The sequence below is a fragment of the Gavia stellata genome, chromosome 3 (assembly GCF_030936135.1).
Source record: "Gavia stellata isolate bGavSte3 chromosome 3, bGavSte3.hap2, whole genome shotgun sequence".
Classification (NCBI taxonomy): Eukaryota; Metazoa; Chordata; class Aves; order Gaviiformes; family Gaviidae; genus Gavia; species Gavia stellata.
In genome coordinates, this window is record NC_082596.1 from 96,169,076 (window position 1) to 96,194,906 (window position 25,831).

Consider the following 25,831-nt stretch of genomic DNA (forward strand, 5'->3'; position numbering starts at 1 on the left):
CAAGAAGCAGAATCTGAATTTTGTGCTAGTGATGGTGTTTTTTTTTTTTAAGTTTGTTTACTAGGTTTTAATGTGTTTGCATTTGAAAGGCTGTAATTGCTAGATCCTTTATTAATTCAGTGTTGTTCTGTGAAGTAGCCGATGAGAATATGTTAAAATAATTTTTAAATCTGGCATTTAGTTGTGATGCCACAGTAAAGAATACCCTTGGAAAGAATCCAAAATACCAATGCACTAGACTGTAAAAATAGATCAGAACAGGAAAAGATTTCTTTCCTTTGAGGGAGTGTGGGGAAAGACAGGGAGGTGCAAGGGGAATAGTTGAGTTGTACACTTATCTCTTCGGTTACCTGTTGACTGCTCAACTTAAGTTGATCTGTTAAATGCATTTAATGACAAGGAGTGTGAAATAATTTGCATGGTTATAGGGATTTTAATCTGAACACGTTCCTACTACTCAAGGTTTTATTAAGAATATTTTTGATCGAGTTCACAGTAGATATGAAGAAACTGTAGTGCGACAATATGGTGGTTTTTTTTTTTTTCAAAGCCGGTATGTCATGCTTTTGTAGTCTTCCAGCAGAAAAGGTTGAGACCTTTTCTATTTTTACATGTCCAAGATGTGAAGGTGCTTCTCACGTTAATCCACATACTGGAATACAGCTGTAATCACCCCAGTTTAACTTAAATCCAATTTGCATTGTCTTCAGAACCATTGTTGTGGCTAAGGTGTTGGCCTGGGTCTTGAAAGATCAGTGCTTGTTTCCTGCCTCTTTCGTGGATCTTTGTGCGATCTTCTACAAGTCATGCTGCCTCTGTGGGTCTTAGCATGCCATCTGTAAAATGGAAATCTTGTTTTTATTGGGACTATTCTATTTTAGAAAGTATGGGGTTTTTTTCTTCCTGTTCATTGAAGCATATATATGGCCTCCATCACAACACTGCTATAATAAGAATAATGTTAACTCTTTAAAGTGAGTGGATTTGGCAGGTAGAAAACATGAAATACAAATAGAGTTTACAAAGCAAGAACAGAATTAAGATTTAAAAATCATTATTTCAATAGACTAAAGAGCCTCAGAGCCAGGTGGTTTAATACAGAGCCTGTAGCGTGTGAATTTTGCTGCTTGTGCACATTGGCCTGCAGGTATTCAGCAAGACTGTGCAGTGACTCTGTCTTTTGCAAGCTTGTGTGGCTTGTGTTTATCTGGCTTTAATACCTGTAATACATATAAATTCGGTTTCTTGGTTGGAACTGGCTTCTGGTTCTGCACCAAGAGCCTTACTGGTGAGCTGTGACGCTTGTGTGCGTCCTCACCATGGGCAGCAGGCGATAGCTGTCCTGCTTGCGGCCCAACGTGAGGTTGGAATTTGGCTGGCCGTTACATGTGCGACTTACACGTTTGAAGCAACTACCTGATCTGAGTGGATTGGGAATACCAGTGAGAAATACTGATCAGAAGTAACTCACGCTAGTGCAAACATATAGTTTGGGTGCCTCCTAAATGGCAGATGTTGTATGTAACCTGTTGAAGTGCCTACTAGACCTTCTAGTGCCTTGTGAAGATCCTTACATTTTCTTCACTGCTAAACTGATAATTTCTATTTTTTACTCAAGATAAATAGTTTAATTTCTCATGATGAAGAATGAATTCTCTTCTTCTATGTGTACCCACCATAAAATGTCTATATAAACTGGCCCTAAATTGCTGAGTAGTTGCTGCTTGTACTTGGATTGATGCCTTGGCAAGGTTAGAGATGTCAAATGGATTTTTGGTTTTCTTTGTGTAGCTTGTTTTTATACAGGTCAACTGGATTTTGCTTTCAGAGCAACCATGTCATTGCAAAAATTATTTCACTTGTTAGGATGATTAATTGGTCTTTCTCTACTGTATTGCATTATTTTAATATTCTGTTTAGTCTTACCTTTCCCTTTTTACATTTTATCTTTTTATATGGAAATTTCCCTTTTCTAGCTGAATGGAAGTACAAGTTTGAACTGCACTTTGGAATAAGTAGGCTTGTAAAGCAAATTTGGTTTCTAGGCCTGCTTCTCTTAATTGAGCTGAGGCCAAGAGACCATAGGGTGTGGGGTGTTGGGGGTGGAATTCAGGACCATGCTTTTTATTTGCTTTGTTATCTCATTTATAATTTTGAAGGTATTGACAGAATTTTCTAAAGTAAAATTAGATAACTCTTTAATAATTATAAAATTTGCTCTTGGAAGCATATCCAAGGTTAGGAAAATCAAATTTTACTAGCTTTGCCTATTCTGTGTGGAGTTTCTGAATTAAATCTGAAGTTCAGATGCATGCTGTTAATCAGTCTCTAGGTTTTATTAAGGATATTTCTGAGGCATTTTAGATGGGCAAGTAATGATATTTTTACAATTGGTGAAAAAAGCCTAGAATCTCTGGCAATGCTGTCAGTTGTCCAACTTCCACTATTGTATTAGAGGTAAAGCAGTAAGTTATAACTGTAAATTAGAATAGGCTTCTGACTCAGTCTTCTAACTACTAGACCACACAGCATCCATACCTTAACAAACACAGCTACAAAATAGTGATTGTTATTAAGTACAAGTGTTCTGTCTTTTTACAAGCAGCAGGCCTGTCGTTCCCCACAGACACAGACTTTTAGCATTCTAAACTAACAAAGGAGGAAAACCAGAACATAGTAAAACTGAACGGTCTGAGTCTGAAAGGCACAGGAAAATCTATCGAAATAATGGGAGACAGAGTTCAGAAAGGAACGGTTTTCATTAGCTGGTATCAGGTATAATCTCCGGTGCTGCAAAGTTTTTCTAAGTTGGTTGTTGGACTTCATACCTTTAACCCTTGTTCTACTATTATTAGTAGCAGTAGTTTTCTTTATATCTGCCTAAGTGTGCTTGTGTGTCGTTTTTAGTTACCTCTCCTGTCTCTCATCCATTTACTCCCCAAAACCAATCTAGATTTCCCTTTCTTCCCCAGAAAAAAAATCTTGTCTCTCTGGGAACCCTCTGATATTTTTTTTTTTTTTGTCTTCACCTGGGAATCTCAATTTCCTTTCTCAAAGTACACTCTTCCTGAAAAAGTTGTTCTAACTTACAGTCTTTTAGAAATGCGAATTATATTTCAAAGCCAACTGTATACATCCTGCTGTCTCGCTATAAATATTTGTATTTGGTTGTTGGAAATAAGGTACAGTATTAAAATGTAACTATGAGGTAATTAGAATATGGAGTTACAGACAATCTTTCTAAATATTTCATTATTTTTTTACAATGGAAACTTCACACCTCTCTCTAGGTCTATGAAAGGTTTGACTTTGTTAGGGATGTTATTTTTTAGTAGGACAAATTAGGTTTTGCCGGGTTTCTCCTCTGCTTTTGATTGTTAAAATATGCTTTCCTCTAACCTTTCCCTTCAGCTATACTTCTTAACGCATGCGATCTAAAAAGAAAAGTTTTATTTTAGTTCCCTGACAACAGTTTTTCATGACATGATTTTTCCTTTAGTAAGCAAAATATTTGTCTTGACAGAAATAAACAAGGAACTATGGAGACAGTAGAACTGAAACACTGTTTCAACTGTAGTTTTGACTGAAACAAAAATTAATCTATTGGGCAATTTATTCCATTAGAGCACAGTAGCCTTGTGCAAACTTTTGCCTTATTAAAAATCTCAGGGCAGACAATAGGAAAGACATCATCGGAGTGTAGAGCTGAACTTAAAATTACCACTTTTCTCTGAAAGTATCTTTCTTGCCTGGCTTAACTCTTTTTAAAAAAAAAAACATTTTATGACTTGCTTGCTCTGTCTTCTTCCATCCTCATTTTCATGACAGACAAGTAGCATCAAGGCCCAGTTCTATTTAGGTAAAACTCTTCTTATAGCTCTAAATTGCTAAAGATTCCAGAATATATGGGGGCTTTTTTGAGTAGGTTTAAGCTCTTTAATAAAATAAATAGGTAGGAACAGATGTGTGTGTGTCTATCTAGTTTTTGTGGGTCACAATACTTTCAAAGATGCTGAAACACGGATTTCATCCCTAGGCGGCTTGTCCTAAACCTCTTGTTTCCAGAAAACAGTTGTTGTTCCCCCTGCCTTGGAGAAAACATGATTTTGGATCATCTTTAGCACATAGCCCTCCATGTGGTGGTTGTGGCACTTTATCTTTTTTGATATGTTGCTTTGAATAGCATCAGAGATCAGAGAAGAGTGCTGTCGTAGGGAGGGGATGTGCGGTTCTGGTAAGGGTCGCTTTTTCAGACTGAAACTTGTGGAAGCTGCAATAGGACAGCTGCTAATTATTTCCATATCTGAAGGAATGATCAACGAGATCATGTCTTTGATGTGTATACTTCAAATTATCACCTGTCTGTGGTAGATCATAAAATATAAGCAGGGAGCAACTTTTATCTTTGTCTGCAGGAAATTGTAGAAGTAATCTGACTTTGACCTCTTCGGTTAACTTTCCTGTTAGACATCAGTGTTCAGGGTGTGAACTGTTAGCTTTGAACCTTTGCAGAAGAGGTGTATGTGAATTATGAAATGTGTGGCTGGAAAAGGGTGCTATTTTTGCATTGCTTTAATTCATTCATGCCTCAGATGGGACACTAGATGCAGTTCCTTGAAATTGCTGTTCTTAAATTCCATGTAATTTGAAACAAACCGAGATGCAAACGTGTAATCCAAAATACTGTGTGGCATGGTTCTTAGTTCTTCCTAAGGTGGCCTGAACTGTGAGGAAATGCAACATCCGTTATTTTACCATGTTTATAAGATCCCGACAGCTGTTAGGACCTTGTGCTTTGGTCTTTAAATGGCATTGCTAGAGGAAACTACCGTTGGAGGCTGTTGGGATTGTGGGTAAGCAGCTAGTGGTACTTAGCTGGCAGTATTTCAGAACGAAAATAGATAAAGTGTTTGAAGAGAAGGAAAACTGTGCTTGGTATGACCATGTTTAGGCAATCATTGCTTTGTAGCCATTCTCTGCTTTTGGACTACTGAGTATTATGTTTAAATATTTCTGAGTAGAACAGAGTAAAACAAGGTTCAGCTTTGAGCCTGTCCAGTTTTTCTGTTTTATGATGTTAGAAATGCCCACACTGTGGAACACAAAGATTTGTTAAAAAGATTAGTAGGCTTTAGACACACATAGCTTCTGTGTTTAGAAGGGACAGGTACACATGCACATGCCTATTACTGCATCCAGAGGTGGTTTTTGAGATCTGTGTTACTGTTCAATACACCTTGAGTGTGTTGTTTATCGAAATTAATTTTGAGTTTTTAAAAATGTGCAGCTCTTTTAAAATAGAACTTATTTTTGTCCTTTTCTTTGGGCAGATCAAGACTAAGGGAAAAGTTTTATTCTTTTCAGCTCCCTTGCCCCCTTAGTATAAATGGTAGAGACAGCCTTCTTGTTTTGAAAACAAGATTACCTCTGCTCTGTTGTGCATCTAGTGGGTTTCTTAAATGTGCGTATGGTAAGATTTCAGACTTTTAATTAGATTCACTGTAATTTTTAAAAATTTAAAGTTAAATGATGCTTTTGAACATATTGTAATGAACCAGGTGTGGGCTAGATTCAATATACTTCAGGAAGAGCTTGAGAAGTCCCTGTTCTGCAGAACCTGAGCTCAGAGAGAAGCTGCACGCGCCAGCTGCCCTTCCATGCTGGTCTGTGTACCGTGCAGAGCTGGGGTGCGAATCTTGGTACAGAGTTTTGGGGACAAAACTGATACCTTCTTGGTCTCAGGCCTGCAGCGCAGCATGCGCAGGCAGGCATCTGCTGTTCAGGGAGTCAGCGTGGTGGTACTTCTAGTAATAAGATCAGAGCTAAATCTTTAAATTGACAAACGTACTTGTTGCTGTTGTGTTTTTGAGACATTATCAGATCTGAAGTCCTTCATTCCTCTACAGCTGGGTGCAGATTGAGTAGCAGTAGCTGCCTCTGGCTGTGTGGCCGGTGTCTCTTGCATGGACAGGCTGTCCTTAATGGTGGGAAAGTAGTACAGTATCTTTGCTTATTTGGCCCGCCCTGGGCATGGTTTGAATCTATTAATGGAAACAATTACTGCCTGCTATAGTGAAATGCCAGCTGCTGCAGCAATTCTGTGCAGATGCTGTTGCTTAACTGGGTAACTTTTCCGATTGCTCAGTTCCTTGTATTTTGCGAGGATCTCTGTTACTGACAGCAGTGTGGAGAAGGCTCTTTAAGGAGGTGTGAAAGTGTTGGCTGGAGACAGTGAATTTTATGTCTTCAGTAAGTGCAGCCTACAAAGAAAAGGCCCTGCTGTGACGTGACGTGCGGCACAGGACTTGTTATCTAGTTAACTTGGGACCTCAAGCACCAAGAACTAAGACAGTCATGCTGTTGCCTGGAAGTGATGTTGCTCTGTGCCTTTTTACAAGAGACAGTAGAAGGGATATAAGCTTGTTCAGTCAGTACCTGACTTTGTATGTTGATATGAAATTGGTCATCGGAGTTTGAGGTTTGCTGGAGCTTGGGCTGCTTGTGTGTGTCTTTACGATCCTTCTGTGGCATGCGATGGGTGTTCATGCATGGGAGGAGCTCGGTAAGTTAACAACAAGCAGATTGGAGATTTGCTGTATGAAGGTCCATCAGAAAAATGCATTGGTGGCGGAAAATTGGAAAATTGGAGTTGGAAATCAATGACATGAGCTCAAGATATCCATGTTGGTGGAGAGTAGGAGTTACACAAGCTGTTTTCAATGCCATGGGAGGGTGTCCCTTTATGTCATTTGTTGTTTTTGGGGAAAAGGGAGTGAATGGCTTTCTGATGCTGTTGTACTTGGTTAGTGTTAATTAATCTCTGCAGTTCTGGCCTTTATTTTTGATAGTTGCCTTTTAATCTAAAAATAGTAATTAAAAAACCCAACCCTCAGTCATCAAAACATCTAATGAAATTCATAACTACATCCTGAACTAATACATTCCTTAGTCATCAGCCACAACCTTTATTTGACATTTAGTTACATCCTAAATAGAGACATCCTCAAGCGTGTACATGCTTACCAAATACACCTACATCTTCCTCGGATAATGTGAAGTTAGTGACTTATAAATTGTAACTTTTTCACTAGCGGGTAATCTGAATGTTCCGTCTCATTTCACATAGATCACCACAGGGAAATCTGTGTGGTAATAGCCTCTAATGAAGTCACTAATGATTTATCATCCTATAGTAACTTATTTGCTATTTAAGTGTTATAACTCAGGACAAAGATTTATACCACAATTACTCTTTTGACAGATTAAGCCATGAATATATTTTGGTGCTTATTAATAGTATAGTACTTATTTTGAGGTGTATCAGTCAGCACAGCGGTAGAAACGTGTGTCTGAAACATTGCTGTCTGCTTGTGTTAACCATGCTAGGTAGTGTGTGCTAATGATGATGCTGGAGATATGGCAAAGAGGCTCGCTGTGCGCTAACAACAGGGTATGTACTTACGGTCTGTTTCCTGGATGCAAGACCACACCAAGCCTGTGCTACTGCCTCTTCATGTTTAGTAACAGCATGGATAGTAGGCTAATACTGTCTTACTTTGAGATTCGTGACATCACTGCATCTTCTTTTTGCAGTGCCTGTATATTCCAAGAATTTTAAGCATTTCATAAACATGAATCAAAGCAGCTGCTGTGGCTGCAATGGCATGCTTACTTCTTCATCTGTTTATGAAGGTACTGTTCAATATGATTAAAAAACTACCAGGATGCATTGTTACCTGTAAATTTTCTATGAAATAATTTGATGCTTTGTTTTAAAAACACATTGCTGAACCTGTCAACACTTAAATATTTTTTCTGAATTTTTTTTGTATTAGAGAACATTTTAGACTTGCAAATGAAATGAAAAAATGTACATGTTATCCTATCTATTGAGCTTACATTTTCTTAGTTTATTCCACGGTCTCTTTTTAAACATAAACATCAATTCCAAGTAAGTAGTGTTCAGAAGCCTCCAGGCAAGATTACGTTTTCTTCTTTTAGTGTAAGGCTTCCAAGTTCTGAATCTGTCTCTTGAGCTACTGGAATCACTTTTCTAACATTAAATACAATTGTGTGGAGCTGTCTGTTTTGCTTAGTAATTCTTATATGATGGCAGGGAACAGCAGATCTTAGATAAGAAACTGCAGTACTTGATACTTCTTCCCACATGGTTTCCACTTTTCGTCTGACTTATGATTAAAATCATGTGCAGTGTAGCTGAGAAGGCCTTTCACAAATTTGATTCTTTCAGAGTTGAAGGAAAAAGGAGTGGGTGAGGCGGAAGGGGAAGTTTATCTGCAAAACGAATGAATTTGTACAGTGGCTGGCTCTGGCTGCAATGTAATTTTTAATACTTCGGAGTTCTTATTTTTGTTGAATATTTACTTCAAATTCAGTTTTACTTTGTGATTCAAAAGCCAAGGCTTGTTTTACAGTAGATGAGCTTTTGCTAAAGATAAGTCAACAGAGCATTCCTGTGGAGGCACAGAGCTGGCGGAAGTTTTCTACTGGCAAAGCGGCTTTACAGCCCTGAATGAGCAGCATCCTGGTCTGCTTTGGAAAGTTTCTTTGTCAGCATCCGTCGATGTGAGTTTATGTATGCAATGTGCTGTAAGTCTGCAGCATTCCAGACTTGTTTTGGCTCACTAGTGCCACCTCCCTGAATGATGCAAGTCCAAAGCATTTTGATATTTTTTGGTATTTTTTCCTTCCTGTCGTACCATGTTGTCATTCCCTATTTTGAGATGTTTCTAAATTTCCCTTAGACTTGAAATGTGTTTTCAGAGAATTTTATCTAACTAAATCAGGCTGAAACAGAAATTGGCCATTTGGTAAAATAAAGAAACGTTCCTATAGTCACTATATGCAGCTGAAAACTTTAATACGTTACTTACACGTCCTCTGAATGCTCAGCAAGAAGTAGTTGAGTTTGAGTATGTTTTTAAAGAGAACTTTGCAGTTGTATAATGGAGTAAGAGCAGAAATCATTTGCAGTCTTCCTGCACTTTGTGGTTGTACTGTATTGGGATAAAAAGATGGTTCTGAAGGTGTTGTCAGAAGTGTATTATGGAACATCATCCCACCGCTCAGCTTTTGCTGTTCTGGAGCATCTTACCGTGACCACAGGTGGATATGCTATTCTGGAACAAACTGTCTAGAAAACAATCTGGTATTTTCCATAGTGCCCATTACTTGTAAAAATAAGGAAGTTTTGAATGGTTCTCATTCTTCTTCTGCTGTAAATCTAATCCTTGTCTCTGTTTTACCTGCATTCTTGATTCAAGTGCCCTTGAGAAATGCTGCTTCAGTGTCTGCCGAGAAGCTGACGCGCAAGGAAATGCAAAAGATGGCTCGTTAGTGGATTTGCTGCTGACTTGGTAGTATATAGGGAAAGGATCCTTGGGGATCAGGACTGGAAGGGTAACAAAAGGCAAAGGATATGTACAGAAGTGGATGCCCAACATGATGAAACTCCTCAAAATACATGTTGAAGGAAAACAAAACAAACAAGCAAACAACAAAACCCAACAGCATCCAGTAAGCTTTTTTCCATCCTCCTGAAATGATTATGAGAAACTGGCATTCTCTGGGGTGGTACTACAGTCTTCATGTGTGTTCTGGTTGAGATCCAAGTTGAAAACAGAAAAGAAAATAAGTTCTTGTAAACAGACCATTGAACACTGGACAGCTTGCCCTGTAGTCTCCTTGTCAAGAGCTTCCAAGTCCTTAGTATGTTTATTGTTTGAGGTGTTTATAACATTGTAGAAGTTCATGTCCATATTCCTAATTTTCACTGCATAGCTGTAACATCCTAATATTGAATTTTTACTGTTTATTATATTAAATGTTCATCATGATTGAGAATCTGTATAAATTGGCTGTGAAATAATATACTTGGAAACACTTGTGTGTCTATTAAAAGGATGATGAAAGTGTGTATAAAGATGCAACATTTAAGCGTTCTCCTAAGGTCTCTTTCAATGGAACAGTATCTTGAATTTTCTTAATAAATTCCGTAGATGTTCTGTCCCTCTCAGCATCCCAGTTCTGTGGTTGCATTCCCCCTTACTGTCAGAAGTACTGTGTACGGGAGGAGGGGGGATGCCTGACTTCCCTGTGATGGAAGTTAGAAGTTAGCTCTTGCCAGGTCTGGTTTAAAATGCTCAGCAGGGCATAGAGGATGGGTGCTGAACCTAGACAGACATCAGTCTAATCTCTCTTCTGTTGTTTAATTACTCTTTGCAGCAGGCTGCATCCTCTCAAGTAGTTTTTGAAGTTTCACTTTTGCAGATGTGAACATGGCAATGGGAAACTTTTTTTTTCAGAAATACTAACGGTGTGCAAGCTTTGTGCCCTTAGTGTAATCTGTCCTTACTGCCATCTACACTTACAGATAGAAGCTTTGCATATGCTTTAAGGAATGTGGTGCACCTTTATGTGAAATGTCAGAAGGGCATCTTGCAGCTTTGTGCTAGTTTAAACCCAGAAATGCAGATCTGCCGTGTTGTGCTGGCTCAATGCCCTTAGTGTTTTGCAGTGCTCATGTGTTTTCTGAGTTATGTTTCTTCTGGTGCATGGTCTGACCCGTATTATTGGTTGCTATTTGAGAATTTCTTACCTGAATAAGGAAGAAATTTGTGGCTCATGTGCAAGACAGACTCAAATATACTTTGAAAATATTCTTGCGCTCAGGACCAAGGTGTAAAATGAGTTCTATAAAAATCTCTCCAAACCAATGTGATCTTAATCTGTCATCCTTTGTCAAGAAGGGTGTTGTAGAATGACTTCTGGAGGATCTCGCAGTTTAAATGCTTATGTTTTCCTCAAGGTATCTGCATCTTCATCATGGTTCAGAAAAAACGGAGGCAAGTGACTCACATAAGTGACGTCTTGCCTGTTTGCCTTTGCTGTGATTAAAAAGGGAAAGGTCTTTGTCTGTGGACTTTGAAATGAGATACTCTAAAACGGAGTTACAGAACTGAATTTTGGGGGAGGATTTTTTTGTCAGAAGTGTATATAAATGAAAGAAAATAGAAATACTAATGATGATGTGCAGTTATGTAGGAAAACAAAAACTAAATTAGCTAATTTTTTTTTCATTTTCAAGAACCATTGAGGAGTGATAAGAGTCTGACAATCTGCTGACTGGTAGCTGTAATGAACAATGTTGGAGTTCAGTGAGCTCAAGGCGAGTGTTTGATTAGACTAGGAAACTTGCACGTTTTTTCCAAATAATGGTGGAGAAGCTTTGTACTTGAAATACTTTTGTCATTCTACTTCGCATCCAAAATAGAAGGCAAGTTATAGATTCCCTACAGAACTTTTGCTCTAAATGGAAGGAGCAAAGGGTGCTATGTTTGTTTTGTTGTTGTTTTTCTCTTAAAGATCTAGATTGGGCAATTCATGATTTTTTTAAAAATCATGTTAATTGTTTTGGGTTTTGTTCTCTCCATATAGCTGTTTCTGCATATGAGGCAGGTCACTTCTTTGCCCCAGTACTGTTAATCTATGGGTATTTGAAATGGGTTGCTTGCCTTATCTGCAGCTTCTCTTGTAGCAGATCTTTCTACTCATGCTGTTTTGCTTTCATGTCTCAGTTTGCAGATGTAGTAGATGAAAATAAATTGAACTGGTCCGGAGTTACTAATCAATCAACATGACTTTTAGCCATTTTTGGAGTAGAATGGCAATTTAAGCAAAAAGGAAACAGTTGAATCCTTATTACATTGACAGTTGTTGAGAGTGTTCTGCTGCTGACTTTTATTTAAAATATTAGTGATGATGGTCAAAGTGGGAAAGCGACACTGAAAAATTAATGTGATAAACTTGAATAAATTTGAACTTAATTCTGTATTTGTCAAACCTGAATTTTGTTAGCAGTATTGCTGCTCACCTATTTTGCTCCTTCACATTCTTATCCTAATGTTACTAACCAAAAACTGCTGGCCTCAGTAGTATTTGCCCTCTTGGATCCCTAATTAATATAATGCTTATCAAAGTTCAGAACCTGCATACCCTTTCATATATGACTTCTCATGGTGTTTCAGACTGACCTACTTGTTCTGAGACTTTCTTCTTCCTTAATATGACTTCTCACTCTCTTCTAAGGATTTTTTTGTCAACTTTTTGAGAGACAATGTGTAATTCTGCTTTATTTCTTCTAGCTTGCTATGTGTAACTCTATTCACTATGCAGGCAGATCTCTAGATAGATGGGTTATTTATGGCAGAGATAATTAACTGAGTTGCAGCTCCTGAAACAGAAGAATTACATCTTGGTGTCATGGAAGTTTAGCTGATAAGATTCGCAGGGCCTCACCTCCTCTCCTGCGGAGTCAGATCAGACATCTCAACGCTGGACTCCCGCAGCCTGGTTGCACAGTGCGGATACGGGGTGTCTAGCAAGGCTTCGGTAGCCTGTGCTGTCCGTGCTGTACCTGGTGTTCGTGGCTGTCCTTGTGAACTTGGAAATGGGAGGAGGTGGCAGTGATGGAGTCAAGAGCCATACCAGGGATAGGAAAGGGCAAAAAGTAGGTGGCTGTGGGTCTCCACTGCCATTTCACATGCAGGATGAGCATGTGTTCAGGGAATGAGGCCAAGCTGATGGGGGTCTCCTAAAACTCGGGGTGCGGGGATTGGCTGTACAGAGATAACTAATTGACTCCGCAGTGTTGATTCGGTGTTCGGGAGTGTCTGCAGCATGCTCCCCAGCGTACACTCTGCTATCTGGGATTTTCCATTGTCAAGAATGTTTTCAGCCTATGCTCAACGTGAGTAGTAGAGCTGACTGCAGATCACAACACAGATGGTACCAAATGGAACTATAAAGCTGTGTATGAACATTTTAAGTTGAATTTCAAGTACTTCATTAAATATTAGAAACAAAATAGTTGAAATACTTTACTGAAAAGTGGGGTAAAGCTCCTGGTTTGATTTAAATATGCCTGTTGACCTTACTGATTGAGCAGAATGTTAAATTTAAAGCATGAGTATTTGCAATACCAGGCAAAGCATTCTTCGGGAAAGAATACATTTTTCACTGTTCTTTCTATGAAAGAGACTTTCCATTGTGTAACTGCAGTACAGGATCACTTGTGCACACTTCTTATCCTGGTGTGGAAACCTAGATCTCCCTCCTTACCTGCCTCGGAATAGATGCCGGCACGGGCCGCAGATTGTACTGCAGTCTCTGGGTTAGCTGCAGATGTCTGGGCCCAGTAGCTAAGGTTGACTTATCAGCATGCAGGCTCTTTAAACACACACAGAGCTAATCCTTATACTAAACCTCATCATTTCTGTGCAAGTATATCCATAGATAAAGTTATGCTTTCTTTGTTCTCCTCCAATTTAACTTTCTTCTTCCTCTACCTTTCATGCTCCTGACTTTCTACCTGCATTCTCCCATGCTCTTTAAAGATACTGTTATCTCCAGAAGCGATGGTGTTTTAGAATGAAGAGATTGCGTGCTGTTAGCAACTCCTGGCAGCACTCTGCTGCTTACTCTAAATTGGAAGCTTGGATTACATTTAATCGTCTGCACTTGGTGTGGAGGCATGTGTGTGTTGCTTGTGTCCCAGCTCCTTTGTCTCCTTTCTGCGTCTCGCTCCTCTGAGTAACTTACCTTGTAATACTCACTGATAGCGGTTGGGGTTTTTTCTCCCATTATCCACTGCTTTGTATTTATGTTTCTGTGTGCTACTTGCTGAATACCTCTCTCCTGTTCTGAAAGTTGTCAGGGCTGGCAGCTTGATTTCATTGTAAGATGACAGTGTTTTCTAATTCAGAGTTTGGGGTTTTCTTCTGCTGCAATAAGACAAATCTTAGAAGGGAAAAACTTCTTTTTTTCACAATGCAACTGTGCCTAGCAGGCTGCTGCTGAACGGGAGCTAAAGCACTCTGCTAGACCTCAGTGAATTTCTGCAGGGTGATACAGACTCTCATGTTCTTGAACTCTCCCTCCCTGAACTTGGAGTGCTCCTTTGCTCACTGTATCCAGGCTGGGGCTGTGCGCGCATTTGGTACCTAATCAGATGCTCTCCACTACCTGAAAGTGTCCACACACCTTTTGTATTTTTAGACATTGGCTTGTCCCTTTGCCACTTTTTTGCTTTGTTTTGTGCCTGAGCTAATAAAAGCCTGGCTGGGCTCAGTGTCTGCTTTTTGTCTACCCAATAAACCTGCAACATGGATAAAATTCTCACAGGCAATGTCAGTGGGAAGATATTTCAAACAACTTCTACCTTTCAGTATAATAATACAGTAGTGTTCCGCTCTCTGTAAACAAACGTTCGTAAAATGAATTGTAGATATAAACCTGGCTCTGCAATCTTGAGATCACAGCTCAAAAAACGTTTTGAGGGGATATTACTATTGGCTGCAAGCTGAGGAGGGGAAGAAGATTCAGGGTGGACTTAAATAAGAATGAACAATTTTTCGAGAAAGGATTATCATATATTTAAAATATTTGATCTGTAGATAGACTTTGGGCTATTTGAGTAGAATTCCATTGAGAATACCGCATGTTGTTTGAACATGCTGTGTTTTAAAAGTGTAGCTGGAGAGAAACAAATTGTTTAAGGAAACAACTATTTTCTGACAGCGGTATGCTGTACAGGCTGCTGGTCAGAGTTCAGGATGTCCCTTCTTGTGTATTTTGTAAAGATTCTTGTGTGCTGATGCCTGCCGTTGATAAATGTAAGAGTTATATAGTGTAGGAAGTCAGTTTGGGAAGGTGATTATGACAACTGGCAATCTTTGACTAAACTGTGTCAAGAATTTGGTAGCAGAGTTGCTTAGTTCGTCAGTATGGCTTTTAAACTATGATACGATCTGAAAAGATGCAAAATCAAATTTTTATTAATAATTATAGTCCTCTGGAATTTTAGAGGCTAGAGACTTAATCTTCTTATTTGCTGTTGGCAGTTAATTGTGTCTGTATTGTCCATCACCGTGTCTCTTGGAGCTTAACACCAGTTGTTGTGTTGGAAAGGTGTCGGCCTGCCAACCTTTCCTGTTGTGGCTTTGAGTATGAGAAGAGTAATTTTTCTACCAAAGTCAGCATGTCACTTCAGATTCACTGGGCAAGTTTTGTGGAGAGAAAAGTTGTTGATCTCAGATCGACAGTTTTCAGAGCAAAATTATCTTTAACCTAATCTGCTAGGTGCCTATTTCAAAAACGTTACTGTGCTTTTATGCAGAGCAATATATGGAATAAATTGATGAGCAGAGGTTTGGTGAAGCATGTGAAAGGAGTTACAGAAGTAGTTGGGCTGGGCGTGCTTCTGTGAAACACTGGGTTTTTGGGGAATGGGACAGGCTTGAGTTGAAAATTAAGATAGATTTTTAATGCTTCTGTTAAAGTTACATTTTAAACTGGTTTTGGTATCAAAGGCTTCAAATGCTTAAATACTTCTTTTCAGAGCTGTTAAGTTTACAAGTCAAAAACCAAAAAGAAGAATCCAGAGATTTTTAGTAAGCCAATGTAATAGTAACTTAGAGATCTCTGTAGGTTGTATACAAGTTTTGATTTCAAAAGATTGTAAAAGCAGGGCATTCCTCTCTTTTTTTTTTTTATATTTAACGTAATGTATTTAAAGTAGAGACATCAAATAGTTCCTATTTTCTGTCCCTTTTCTAGAATTGCCTTTTCTGAGCACTCAGTTCTCTGGTGAACTCAGAGGCAGGTGAAGAGTAATCAGTTCTGAGCATGTTCTTGCTGTCAAGGATATTTTTCATCATGTTCCCTGTTTCCCTGAACAAAGTGTCCCAGCTGTCTTTATCCAGCAAAGATACCATCAATTACAAGTAATTAATGGGGCAAATCAGATTATGATCTGTGGGTTTTCTTTTTGAGAGGTAAGATGATTAAAATGTCTATTGTAATCTAATAATTCTGCATATGGCAGATCTGACCTGAAGTTCTGTTTCTGAGGAAGAAAAACATATTGTGGATGCATTTTTATGTTGAACATTAGAGTTAAGAAAATCAAGATATGAATGAGTGCTGAAATGCAACCGAAAACTTGTTCAAAATTGTCCTAATCATTTATACCTTACACACTGGAATATGTTTCACATAACCGGGAAATACAAAATCTGGCATTTCGAAGGACTTAAAATAATTTGTCAAAGTGACAATGAAATGGCTATTCTTTCATTATGCAGCTCCTCCAAATGTATTGCAAGAGTATAAGGGAGAACATATCCCGTTTACTTAATTCTTTTCCAGGAACCTGCAAAGGTAAAATACTGTATTCTCTCAAGAATAAATTCAGATCGCAAACTGCTTCAGGAGACTTGTCTGGCAGGCATGCATCAGCTATCCAATAAGGTTTTTTCCTGACTCTCTTCTTACTGCAACATGTTAATAGTAATGAGTTTAAAATAACACCTTTTTTGGGGAATAGCTAACAGGTAATTTTAATTATACAGCTGTAGCTTTTTAATTTACACATGACTGGAAGGAAGCATGGGCCTCTAAGCTATTTTGTGCATCAGTGCTAAACTTAAAATCTAAAGCTGCCAAAAGGAGCAAGTAGCAAAAAAGTAAAAGGAAAAAAACAGTCAAAAGCAAAAATTTCATGTAAGTGGTGTGGGCTTCCTTAAGTGTCTGTGGGCCAAGCAAACTTTGCTACCTTGCCATTGCTGTTTGCGCTGCTGTGGCCTAGCTGATTGATTCTTGGTAACTTCATTATGCCTGAGCTTATTTAAAGTATTGAGATACAGAGAATTAATGGCTGTTTACAACCATTACTATACAGCATATAATAAATTATGCAGAGACAATATCTGTGAAGGAGATATTTTTTGAAGGCAGTTTATGCCCTGAGCACTAGGTTTGCCTAGTGTTAAATCTTTAAATTTGTCTAAAAGGGAGCCTTTCTTCTCACCCGTTTTTATTGACTGGTTTTAGATGTCTGTGGTCAATGCAGCTTCCTAGTTTAAAAAGATGATCATGAGAGCTCCCCAAATCATGATACAGAGATTTAATATTAGACTCTATTTTATTGGAGTCCCCCATTGTTAAAATCTCAGCTTTGCTCTTTTATTGACTGATCACATTTTGTGTTGATGTTTTATAAAAATCTGTTGTAGCTGACATAGTAAATTTAGATCAAAGCTTCTCCCTTCCTTTCTTGGAGTAGCTGAAGTTACTGGGTATCAGTTCTGGGAGGGCGGTCATTTAAGGTGAGCATTGAGGAATTTATGAATGAAAGCTGGCAAGCCTGATTAGTCCTCTGGTAGTAGTGTTGCCTTCCTTCAGTTTCCATACCTACAAAATAAGGTACGCTACTGGTTTTCAGACTGCGCTGCACCTATGTTGGTAAGGCATGTAGAAAGAGCCATCAATCACATAAGTTTTAACTGACATTTGTTTGTGGTGTTAGTAGCAATATGTTAGGGGGGGCAGGGAAGATGCATTTTTAGAAGGCATTGCAGTGGATCACCGTGTGAGAGGTCAGGCCTTAATTTCAGTGCAGGTTTATCAGACAGTTTGATGTAGTAGCTTAGACGTAAATGTTTGAGATAATTGGAAGTTGTAAGATGAGGTGGCTCTTTAGTATGTTTATCAACATAGATTCTTAAACCTAGCCACAAAAATTCGCTGTATTTAACTGTACTGTCTTATAATTGTCAGTGTATTAATAACTAGTAAACCCATTCTGATCTCATAATGGGAAAAGTAAAACCTTTAAAAATTGAAAATAGAGAAGAATCAACATTAGTTTAATTTTTGTGTAATAAAAAGTACACAATCTGACCCTTCCGTTTGGTTCGCGGCATATTTTCAAAGGCTGAAAGATCTTTACTGCTGGTAAACACATGTGTTTACCACTTCTAGTAAAGTTTTCACTTTCCTAATATATGTATTTCAGTTGCTCCTGTGCAGTATTAATCTTACAAATCGGTTGTGAAGGCGAGCAAAATGCTGACAAATCTACCCTGATGCATGAGATATGGGTTACTAAATAGAAGTACATGAAGAAAATTAAAGACAACATTTATTTATTAGCAAAAGCTTTACCTATTCCTTCTGAACTGTACCTTTTTCCATATAGTCGGTCAGTGGCAGGTGCAGTGCTGGTGAATTCCTTTTAGTTGATTGCTTTGGCATAGTAGCTAAATGTCTCCTATGCACCTTCTTACTTCTGCCTTCCTAAAATGAAATGCTGCATAACTTACTGAGAGCTAAAGATTTCAGGCTTTTTCTGCGGAAAAGTGAGCGAAATGTAGTCAACTAACTTAGATGGGATGAACAATTGACCTTGAACTCAGGAGTGTGATCAGGTAGTGCTTTGCACATCAGCTGAAGTGACATCAGAAGTTACTACCCTTCAGCTGTTGAATACTGTGCCCTGAGAGTTAATTTTGGTGTTAAGTAGTTCTCCTCTCAAAGAAGAGGTGCTTTGTAGCATTTCAATTCATTTTTTTCCAACTGTGATACTTAGAAAAAATTTTAATTAAATAATATTTAGAAATAGGTATTTTAGTTTTGCTAACGGTAAATGAATAACTTCACAGATATATTGTGCCAGGAGCAGAAGGTTTCTTAACGTATCAAAGACTAATAGCTAAAAGCTCAAGTCCAGTCAAGGGGGGGCGGAAGTGCGTAGTTACTTAATTATTGGAAGAAACTGCTAAAGGAAAGAAAGAATGTAGCTGCAAACTTGAGGAAACAAGATAGGTGTTTCCTTTTGCCTCTGACCATCTTGTGCTTCTCCTCTTTCTGGATTGTATGGTAGGTGAGACAAGTCAGCCTCCTTTCTGAAACGTAGAAGGCTTTGACCTCCTGCTGCCTTGGACAAAGCTGGGATGGTGGTTGCCATCCTCTGGGTTTCTGGTGTCACGGAAAATGTCTTTTGTCTTCAAAGCCTGCACTGAGAATTACACCGCTAACCTTTTCTGTCTTTAGTACTGTGTCTCGGGGTGCTGGTGGGGTGGGTACTGGCAAATCAGGAGGAATATAGTATGAAAATTAAAAAATGAACAGTTTCATCTGAGTCACAAAATGGGATTTCATAGGTTTGAGAGGAAGTGTGTGATAACACATTTTGGTAACCGTCAAATATAAGATAGTTAATAACCTTTTTTCAATGTCCATGTCTATCGGCTAGGACCACCTTCTTTTAACAACAGCTTTTTCTTTAGTATTTGTCTGCCCTGTGTATTTGGGCTCAACAGTTTACTGACATATAAGAATGGGAAATGACTTGGAAATACGGAAAATTGAAGCCTCGTGCAGGCAGAAGAAGGTTGACTGCTCTGAGACAAGTAGTGCTTTGGATAGAAGCTGTAGAAGGACAAAAGATAGAACATTATGGATTATGAGCAGTGTCAAGAGGGTTTGTTACAAAATGTGTAGATGAGGAAGAAGAGCTGTTTAGTTTTTGAGGGAGCTGAGTCAAGAGCTGATGACAGTTCACAAGAGAATTTTTACTGCATGTGTGCATTTAATAAATAAGAAATTACCCGAAAAGTTTGCACCTACTCAATTAAACTGTTCAAGTTGTGTTTCCTTGGTTTTTGTGCTTACTGATGCCTACAGTAATATTGCTGTGACTTCAGGGAGAAGGGGGGATGGAAAGCCCATTAAAATTGTGGTTAAATTTTATTTTTGGTATCTCCCAGATCATAGTCCCAGAATTCTGCCATTTGCAAGCAGGCGAACATAAAATTCCCCAGCGTGTATTTAAGATGACAGATTGCTTGAGTGTTCTCCAGTAGTTTGTCTTGTCTGTTTAAAAGACAAAAGGACGTGTAAAATCTTAATCAGTATTCAGTTATTGTTTGAGATACACAAAAACTGTTTCCTGAACGTTTGCTTCAGAGGTGCTCATTCTCCAACTGCCTCTTGAAGGTGTTAGGAATTCCTCTGATTTTAGAAATTTATTTCAGCTTGTATGCGGGAAACAGCATACTGCCTCGATGTAGCAGCTTTTCATTTAAGTAATTTTAGCCCAGTTGATAGACACGTTTGAAAAAAAGTAATTGTAATGCTTTTTGAGTTTGTTATTAAAAACAGGTGCCAAGTAAATACAAGGTGGTGGTTTGGGTTGTTGTTTTTTTTAAATGGTGAAAAGGTTCTCAGAGATGCTTAGTTGCTTCTGTGAGATAAGCAGAAACTTTGCTATGCAAGGCTGCTGTTAATGAGCTTGACTTTTATTATTGCCAGCTGAATAAGCAGCTCAAAACAGCTAACAGAATTATTAGTCTTATACCAGCTGGAGTCAGCACAGATGGCAGTAATAGTTTCCATCACTGGGCAAAGATAAATGGCTGTTCTGTTGTAAACATCGAGGAGTGTTAAATAGAGATCCCATGTAACGTATTTGCTAGTATTTATTAAGACACATTGAGTGTCTGTGAGACCAAGTCCTGAAGCAAACAGTGTGAAATTTCTGTGAACTTCATTATTATGGACAACCTTGATGTTAAGAAAAGCACCTTTTTACTAAATAATAAACTTACTTCAAGAAGACAGAGAAGTGAGGTGTTTGTAAAGAGACAAGGTGTAATGCATCAGATGGCATGTATGTGCAGTTACAGTAAACTATAATCATCTGTGTCTCAGATTGGGAGGAAAAAATGAAGACTGAGTTGTTGGGAAATGTTTTCTTTTTCCTCAGCTTTTGGCAGAGGTGGAGAATAGGGCAACATGTCACATAGGGACTGCAGGATGTTGCAAATAGAATGGTCAGTGTGTAGCATTGGAAGAAAAAATCCTCTGCTACAAATTGAAGCTTAGATGAGGTGATTTAGTTGGAACTGGGTCAGAAGGCACTGGTTTCTGTCAGGAAGGGAAAATTGCGGTAAATCCCTTATCACAATTTTCTGAGATTATGGAAGTAATTTGCAGTGATGAAGAATAGATGGCTTTTAAAAGCTCTTCAGGAACTCGTCTGCAAAAAAAGAAGTTCATGAAAGTAACTTGTCTGTTTTGGCTTTCTGTGAATGCAAAAATGTTTGAAATGTGTTCTCTGAAGAAATGCATCTGCTTGTGTGTTGGGTTTTTTTGAAGTTTATTCCATTTCTTTTTTCCCCCCCTCTAAGACATGAGAAAGTAGGCCTTTTTAATTATGCTTTATGCTTTATTCTCTTACTAATGAATGATAAAGATATACAAAGGTGGCTAGCACTGGAACAGTAGTAACTCCTTAAAAAAAACCCCTCCAGACTTAAGTATTTTTGGCTATGGCATGGAGGAGGAGAAGAAACCAATAAATAATTCCTTAGACTGTGGAGCTCTTTACAGGATGTGGGTAAAGGAAACAATTAAGCAAGATTTGGAGAGCAAAGATGTGCTTTTTCATCGTTCCCAGCCAAAGAGCCACTGAGCCTTCCCTTGCTGCAGAGCAGAATTCAGAAGCTCTAGTACCTCGCGCAACCCTACAGGTAAAAAATGGAGTGAGCATATATATTTGGTACGGCTTTGAATTACAGTTGTTCATGTAAGGGGGTAATAGTTCGGTTGAGCTCTTGGAAGAACATTTCTAAGGTTGAGGTGTTTGAGAATTCTTAGTAATTCACCCGCTGTTAATCTAGTGTTGCTGTTGGCAGTGAAAGAGTGAAGGTAGGCTGGGTGCAGGTGTGTCTGCTGCTGTTGGGTGACAGGGATACTCAAGGCTCTGTCTAACGTTCCTGTGTTGTGCCTCCCTTCTGGAGGAGAGTTAGTGTGAGGGGATTAAATTCTAACTTTGGTTTTATGTTCCACGCTGTGCCAGGTTTGGTACCAAGGTGAGAACAGTACTCTTTCATTCAGGGAAGTCTGGGCTATATTTCGCTGTGGCTTCCTGGGGAACAACTTGGATCTGACTATGAAAGTGCAATGGGGACTCGCAGGTTGCTAAAGGATAGTCAGTGTATAGAGTACACTTTTTATTTCTTTTGTGAATTTTTTTTCCTTCATGTGCAAGATGTGTTTCTGGAAGAGAGTTGCTATCCGGGGAGAGGAGACTTCTGAGAAAAACTGATTTGAGACAGCTCTTCAAATGGGCCGTATAATTATTTTTTTTTAAAACAAGCTTAGAGAGATTTTAAGTTTGTTTAAAAAAAAAAAGATCAAAAAAATCTACTTTTAACCTGTTCAGTTAGTTGGAAATGACTACTTCACCCATATCTTTCTGTATTCTATTCCCTGCTATTGCCTCGCCAAATTAAAACATACTTTTCCAAAAATCGCTTTTGCAGTCATTTGCTTATATGCCCCTCTGAAAGCTTAACTAGGAGCTAGCTATTCATACTGCAGTAACAATAGATTTACTTCAGATATACTACTCTCTAGAATAGTGTTGGATAGTAGTCCTTCTCTGGAAGATTAATGGCCAAGGTACCAAGTTTACCAAGACTGCTGTCATTTGTCTGTTGTAGTTATTTATCCCAAAACATGAAATTGATAAAATATGACTTTAATTTAAAGTTCATACTGGTTTGGGACCTGATACGGGACACGAAATTTTGTCCCTTTTTTGCAGTCCTGTGGTTTTGTAGACAGGTGTCTGTCTACCTTGGAAGACTGCCCAAGAGGGTAGAAGTACAATCAGAAGCAGAAGTAGTGCTGTGTGTCCAAGCTCATTGTACTGTTCAGAACTTAGATATTTTTTCTGAAGTTATCTGTTGTTTGTTTCTCTACCTTTTAAACAGGAAAAATTAACACTGTTGTTTGTTTCTCTACCTTTTAAACAGGAAAAATTAACACTGTTGTTTGTTTCTCTACCTTTTAAACAGGAAAAATTAACACTGTTGTTTGTTTCTCTACCTTTTAAACAGAAAAATTAACACTGTCTTTTTTCTGGCTCTGGATTAGCATGGTTAAATTCACTTGAGTTGCATCCCTTGTTTATACAGGTCTTAATCAGGACTTTTTTTCACAGCTTTGCTCCATTTCCACAGAGCTTCCCTTTTACCATAATTCAGTGTTAACGTTTGACCTGAAGTATGAAGCTCTCATGGGAACAAAAGGTCTGGAGGATTGTTCAAGGACCAGTTTGCTTTTGAAGCAGGACTCCTGGTTAGCTTTCATGCCAATAGTTAGACAATGCCAATAAGGAAACAATTGCTTTTGCTGATAATGGTTCCTTCAAATGCTTGTTTGGGACTGTTCCTTCAGGGGGAAGGCGCGTGCTTTGGAGATTATTACGGCATATTTCTACCACTTTTTGTGAGGGGAAATCTTTTGAAAAAATTTTAATCATCTGCGAGGTATTACTACAGTATAAGAAAGAAAAGCTCCTCTCCTGTGTCGCGTGTATTTAAACGATGCTGACTGTGCAGTTTTCAGGTTGTTTGTGCTGTGGGTTAACCATTAATATGTAGAGTATATATGCAACATGCCCCAGGACACAGACACATGAGTGGGTTAACCCACAGCATTTCAAGCTGTTTTGAAAGATTGCAGACAGCTCGTGAAACCCCTAAAGGTGATTTGTCTATAGATACGGGACTAAGTATATTTTTGGATTAATCCAGGCTGCAATTCACATGCTGAAGTTCCTGCTTTTCAAGGCACAATCCTCTGTTTTTGATATTTCTGACAGCGTCTGGTTTGTATATACATCTGACTTGATGTAGGGTTATTTAGTTAGACCTTACCCTTCCTGCTCTGGATTCATGAAGCATTATGTCTTTAAGTTCTTGGGGAAATCTGGTAGCCAAGTACTGAAGGATGATGAGTCTAGCCAGCTATTGGATTATCATTCATGTTACTGCAGCTCTTAAGTGCTGTGTTACAGTAGCTTTTTCTGCTTTGTTTTTATACATGATGTATTTTCCCTGTGGAATAGATCAGATGATTTACGCATCCTTTCCAGGTATTTTCGGGAAAAAACATTCTCTCACCTTGTATTTCTTTAATGTTGATCTAAAGTCTGATCCCATTATAAGAAACTCTCTATCCCTGCATATAGAAGAGGACAGATCCAGTTGCTTCTTTGGCCTAAACAGATTTATGCTGAATTTCCCATCAAGATCACCGGTGGGTTACAGAGCTCTCCTGCACACACCCTTATCTCCTGTTCATCACATCTGACTGGACTGTTGCTCTGGAAACCGTTGCAATGTCACAAGTGACTTCATTATGATTAAATGAGGGGGAAAAAAAATAGAACAAAAGAGTGCATTCCTGTTTCAACATGCAACTTGGAAACTGAAACTGTCTCACATACGTTCTCTGTATTTCAGAGCACTTTTTGGTAACAGGACACAGGTCTGTCCTGCTAGTCAGGAATAAAACCTGTAATTTGAAATTGCTATTATTTATTTCCTTTAAATAGAATCTGTAATTGACTGATGTAGTTAAAAGGATAGCTGTTTTAGACCCTTAAAAGCTGTGCATGGATCTGTCAAAAAGAACCAATTAGTATTTACACTTACATCTTTGTCCCTTGCAGAGACTTAATTAGTGTCTTAAACACTGAGAATGCTTTAGTTTCCAATTATATGTGGGATTATTTTCTATTTATCTCTAGTATCTGTATAATATTTGAGTTTCTGAAGCAGGTCTGTGACCACAACTAAACAGAAGATGATAAAAATGTGCCAGGATGCTGCAAAATTATTTGGCATTGGCTCGGCATTGTTACTGATCTAAAGGGATTTCTATGTCTTTCATGGTTACTTATGGTTGGGGTTTTTTTTCTCACTTCACACTTAACAGCTTGTCTGCTAAGTTTAAATCTTCAATGCTGTATGGTAAATAAATAAAACCTATTAATGACTAAAAAAGTGGAATACGGAGTTACCGTTTCCTAGACCTGTCCCCTGTTTTTTTTTTCCCCCTTAACTCTCTAGATGCTGCTTGATGAAGGTTACCCAGTCTCTACCCATACAGCTTGCATTCAAAAACATGTAACGGCGGTGAGTCAGATCAGCGATTCTTGCTTGGAGGTGAGAGGGATAGCGCCGAGGAGATCACTAGCTCTGCAGGGGTGCCACCACTCCCTGGCACAATGGTTCACGGGCAGTGCTGGCTGGATGTCCAGCTAATTAACCCTGACAGTCTCCCTGGTCCTCAGCTGCGGCTCGGGGTTACTCACTGGTTTCTGTAGCAGCGCGGTGTGCTGCTGGCAACATGTTGGTGCTTTGCTGGGAATCTCTCCAGAACTAGTTTCTGGGCTGTGGCAGCCTGTCCTTGTTCTGGGCCTTGCAATAAAGGGGACTGCCTGCTGCTCGCTGAGGGATGTGCGTTCATCTGCATCGTCATTCGGAGCGCTCCTCGCTACTCCCGCTTCTGTGTGGAGGTGAAGTCAGTAGTAGGTCTGCAAAAGTTTAAAAAGGCTTGGCATACACGTTTCCATTAAGACTTCAAAGATAATGACACAGCTGAGGGACATCCATACAAGGAAACTGATTTCAGTCATGTTGCTCCCAGGAGCAGCTTGATAGGTGCCACTGCAAATTAAAATAATGAGTTTGGGACACATGTTTAAATCCATCTTTTTTTTCCTCCTCCTTCATTCATTCTGCTTGCTTTTTTATTGTTACTGGTTTGTTACAGTGAATGAAGTAGTTGACCTGTGGGATAGTGTAACAGAAGTGGCTGAAGTATAGAAAGTAAGTGGGGTGAGGCATGCTGCAGAGACACAAGAGTAGTTTTTTCTTTGGCTGTATCCATACGAATTGCTAAAATTGACCCTTGCAGCCATTGATAAACTTGGAAGTCATTAATACTTTCAAGTAAATTGTCATTTTCTTCCCTAACAGTGTCTAACGCCTTCCTTTTTTGGCAAAGCAAAATGAGTAAGCCTATCCTGAGTAATAAATGAATTATCTTTTCCATTATCTCTCAGGAAGTTCTGATTGTTTCTGAGACCTTGCGTATTACTGATCTGCTACCT

General features: G+C 38.8%; 1 protein-coding gene across 1 annotated transcript in view; it reads left to right on the plus strand.

The window, feature by feature from the left end:
* The window catches only part of KIF13A (kinesin family member 13A), a 116,857-nt gene that overhangs the window by 892 nt on the left and 90,134 nt on the right, over nucleotides 1-25,831 (plus strand). The gene's annotated exons all lie outside the window — the stretch shown is intronic.